Source organism: Cyprinodon variegatus, unplaced genomic scaffold (genome assembly GCF_000732505.1).
Source record: "Cyprinodon variegatus isolate N-32 unplaced genomic scaffold, C_variegatus-1.0 Scaffold298, whole genome shotgun sequence".
Classification (NCBI taxonomy): domain Eukaryota; kingdom Metazoa; phylum Chordata; class Actinopteri; order Cyprinodontiformes; family Cyprinodontidae; genus Cyprinodon; species Cyprinodon variegatus.
The window spans coordinates 519,390-524,272 of record NW_015150751.1 but is presented as its reverse complement, the minus strand read 5'-3'; the positions used below and the strand labels follow the sequence as shown (position 1 = coordinate 524,272).

The following is a 4,883-nucleotide window of genomic DNA, read 5'->3' as shown; positions in this document are numbered from 1 at the left end:
TTATTTATACCTATAATTAATGACTATATCTTAAATTCTACCTCAGACGGGTTAATAATATTTTAGATTAATATACACAGTCCTTCTCCTGCTGGTATGAACAGGGATGGTCAGAGAGCACACCTCTGTGGAGTCTGATCAGCAGATAACCTGGGTCAGGAAACATTAATAATCTTAAAAAAAAATGCTTTAGCTCCTAATACTCCCATTTCCAAAGTTTTAGGAATAGTTAAATCTTTCATCAGCACCATTATGTGCGGTAAATTCAGCAGTTTTTAATTGTTAACAAAAATTCAGATGAATTTCTCACACATATTTATTCATTTATCTTTGGAACGACTCATAAAATGATGAGGAAACATTTAAATATATGCAGACTTTGATTTTGAATTTAGGACTGATGTTTTTTAATCATCATTTGTGACAGAACCTGCCAGTGTCAGGATTGATTCCACTGTGGTTTGGATCTAATAAAGTTCCCCTCAGTCACCATCCGTGTCGCTGATTTCCCTCTCTTTTCAGTATTTGCATATGCGATGGAGGTGGGTGAGAGATTGCACATTTCCAAACAAAGTCTGTTTTTAACAAATTACACCCTTTATTGTGTTCTGTGTGTACAAAAGTTTGACAAATGAGGCCCCAGATCTGTATTTTTTAGTAAACTTTTGTCTGAACTGTCTGTTTTATTTCCTGCACATTTGATCATTTTTCATCCACTGATATATTGATGGTTTTTATTATATCGTCTATTCTTTTATTGTCCTATATATGGCCTTTCATTTTGTAAACACCAACGTGATCTTGGGGTACAGATAGAAATTAGCCTCTATGGCTAACTGGCATATATAGAAGTGAATTTCATGCACCCATGTTACATGAATTGTCAATTTTCAAATAAATAAATAAATACATAAATGCTGCAGGTGTGCTTTTGTTCCACAAATGGCATGTTTCAGTGTATGCATATTTCATTTAATTTTAAGTCTATTATGTTACACCATTAATCTGATACAGTTTTTAAACCACATAAAGAACTACACATCTTTAAGATTTTTGCTTTTAAAGCTAATTAATTTTGATTTAATGAATCCTCCAAACAGAAAAATATCACGAATAAAATCAAAATAAAGCCAATTATGAACTGAATTGTTGGATCTGTGTTTGTAACCAGCAGCCAATCATTTTTAAGTGTGGGACAGTGGAAGATTAGCAAACATCTAGCAAAGAAAAACATATATTTTACAAAACATTAAAAAAAAAATCTGTTTTTCTTGATTTAGTTTGATTTCATTTAATCTTTTAAAACTTGGATGTTGCTGAGGCGAGACTGTGAAATTTACTCGTTATTTAAACATTCAATCAAACAAGACATTGATATTTTAAAACTGTTATTTCTAAACATTAAAGTTACTTATAGTCTGAACCATTGACTTTCGACGTTATCAGGAAACGACTAAATAAACCGCCTACTAATCATTGACCTTAACTGTAGTGTTTACCACAGAAACATTTGCTCATTTGGGACTTAACAGCTAGATTCATCGACGTGCTTTCACTTCACTTTAAAACCGACAAGCTGCAGAGTTAAAATTTATATAAAAATTCATAAGTTAGCTTTAGCATTAGCTATAGCGTTGAAGGAACCGACAAAAACAAACGTTTCTGCGCCCCGGTAAAGCGCATTAAGCTGTGCCAGTTAAAAACTTAAACATAAAAAAGCCTAAAACAACAGATAAAGGTAAATAATTAATGTAAATGTGGCTTCAAAATGAAAATGTTCACCTACTGATTGCTTCAAAACAAACATCGTTGAATGGTTTCCAAGTTAACCGACGCAGGACCCTCTGAAATTGGTGCGATAAGTTATGCCTGATTGAAAACATGGCAAATTAAACAAACTCGGAATTTTACTTTCAATCCGAAGCGACGTGTTTGTATGAATTCGACTTCACTGTAAAATGTAATTTTTATTTAATTTGTTTATACTATAGCAAACTGATTTTGTGCCAACTGGCAATCTTTAGGGTAGCTTCGTGTTGTGTGCTAGCATTGGGCTAACACTGGGCTAGCCTTATTACGCAGCTAGTTTTTAACATTCTGCATCCTTTAGCAATAAAATACCACAAATATGAAATAAATTAGCGACACATACAACCACAATATTAAGAAATTTTTAGTTTTAAATTTTTAATATAAACAATTCCACCAGATATGAAATTCTATAAAACTTTAAATAGTTTATTATCATAATTAGCAATATTTAAGAATAATTTTGATGTTCACTATATTTACTTCCTTTAAAATGCCTTCTTTTTTTGCTTTACAAATTATACTTAATTGTTTCTGATCAGGGGCTGCACATTGGTTAGTTCTGGGTTCGATTCCCGGCTCGGGGTCTTTCTGCATGGAGTTTGCATATTCTCCCTGAGCAAGCGTGGGTTCTCTCTGGGTACTCCGGCTTCCTCCCACAGTCCAAAAACATGATTTTTTGGTGAATTGGCTTCTCTATATTCTCTTAGGTGTGAGTGTTGTAAATGGTTGTTTTTCATGTTTGTCTCTGTGTTGCCCTGCGATGGACTGGAGACCTGGAGATAGGCACCAGCATCCCCTCACAACCCAGTCATGGATGGAATAAATAGAAAAATCTATCTATATAAATACCCATGTAAACACCCTGTGTAATAACCAGTGGTGTCAAAAGTACACATATTTGTTAAGTATAGATAGATAGAAGTATAGATACTGCACTTTAAAAAAACTCTGGTAAAAGTTGAAGTATCAACTTGACCTCTTTACTCAAGTAAAAGTGAAAAAGTATGTGCTCCAAAAACTACTTGAAGTATAAAAGTATAAAGTAACCTTTAAAAAAAAACAGCCAGATGCCACTAGCTCAATTTTTTGACTATTTCTATAAATTCTCTGAGATAGGGCCAAGGATGAGGGAGGTCTGGTTGGTCTCCGTCTCCCGATACGCTCTCGCCTGTGTCCGACCTTTCAGACATTTCAACATCTTTTTCTAAATCCCACATTGTAGCATGGCATAGACAATTCACGTTAGCAGTTTGAAGAACACCTGCTTGCTTCTGATGATTTCCTTTAGCTAACCAATGAGTGTTTGCGTTCTATGACTCATCCAATCACACTAGTTTTCACTAGATGTGGGTGGAGCCAATGATCTGCATTGGATGGAGCACATGATGGGAAATAAAGATTTAGAAACATTAAACCGAAGCCAAGAGTAACGAGTAAAGTTTGTTTTAGATACCTAAAAAGTGTACTTAAGTACAGTAACGAGGTTTTTGTACTTCGTTACTTGACACCTCTGGTAATAACCCTGTATAATAATCCTACTATAATAAAAAAAAGCTGTCAAATGTGCTGTATATACTGTATATATTCCCATGCACCTTTTTCTTCCTTTGGCACATTATTCTTCTTCTTTGACTATTGGAGCTGATTTAACGAGGTAATTTGTCAACTGTGAGATCAATAAAGTTAATCAATCATTAAAAAATCTTGAAAGTCCCAAAGATATTTTTAAATGCACATGATTGGGCCGCTGTGTTCTTTTAGGTCATCAGGGGTTTTGGACTCAGCCCTCTTATTGCTTAATACTGAATCATTAACTTTCCCCTTTAGCTGAGCCTGTGAGGCCAACAGAGACTGAAACGATATTCTGGGTTCATTTCTGACCCTTTTAATAAATCGATAAGTTTGACTTAATCTGGCAAGGTTCAACATGTTTCCCTGGTTGCTCCATTTTTGGATAAAAGTTCTCAGTAGAATCAAAAGCCTAGAAATGGCTTTAAAATCCTTTCAAGACAGATAGACGCCACTAATAATGTTGTTTTTTTTAAATAAGTTCTTACATTTCTCTAGAGAAGGGCTTGATGTTTTAAAGCTCTTAAAGCCTACTTCATGTTGTCTGACAAGTTCTATTGAACTGCTTGATTTGACAGTCCTGTGTGTGTGGAAGGTGAAAAATTGGCTTTATAAAAATGTTTATCTAATATTTTATTGGTCATCATGAAGGTAGGTTGAATTAGAAAGCATTTCTTCTCTTGATGAAGTCATTTTAAATACTACTTTTTTTAAATGAATCTTAATGTTTAATAATCTGATTCTAAAAATATGATAAAAACACAAATATCTGTACGGTGTAAAAAATACCTCTCACATTACTATTTATAAACTTTATAAAACCAGAGAAAGAGGTGATATAAAAGTTTATTTCGTAAAAAATCAGTTTTAAGATAGAATCTTTAGTTAATTATGTGAATCTAGGGACTAAACCCAGTTAACATGCACCAGAATTTCCATTCTGAAAACAATGGATGTATTTCAATTCAACGAATAAAAAAAAAAAAAAGGTGAAAAAACAGCATAGTTGCAGCAAAAATTCAGACATTTATTGCAGATCATTGCAAATTCTGACATTATTATTCATCTGAGCTCAGCTGTAACTGATCATGGCATCCAATCAGAAGCCTAGAAGGTACAAAACACATCTGAAATGTTTCTGACCAGGAGGAACAAACTATCATTCAATTTATACTACGTAAAAAAAAAAAGGAAACAGAAATAAACTTATAAAAAAAAGGAAAAACCTCAGCAGCTGTTCATGAAGCTATTGATGTTATAAACGATAAAAAAAATACATTAGACTAAACTACTAATATAAAGAAACTGGTATAAAAATTAGAGTAATAAACAAAATTGTGTTCAAATGCTCAGTTTCAACAAAGTTTATACCGTCAAACATTTTGCAACCTAAAGATTAAACTCATTAAACACGCTCCAAGTCAACATCCAAATCACTGAGGAGGAGATAGAATCCCCAAACAAAGGATCGGCTGCACACTGGAAAAAATCAAAATCTAGAT

General features: G+C 33.4%; 1 protein-coding gene across 1 annotated transcript in view; it reads right to left on the bottom strand.

The window, feature by feature from the left end:
* upf2 (UPF2 regulator of nonsense transcripts homolog (yeast)) overlaps positions 1–1,887 on the bottom strand; it is a 24,281-nt gene extending 22,394 nt beyond the window's left edge. Inside the window, exon 1 of the mRNA XM_015383942.1 lies at positions 1,787–1,887. The gene's annotated coding sequence lies outside the window, so the exon portion shown is untranslated. The remainder of the gene's footprint in view (positions 1–1,786) is intronic.
* Between the last annotated feature and the right edge of the window lie 2,996 nt (positions 1,888–4,883).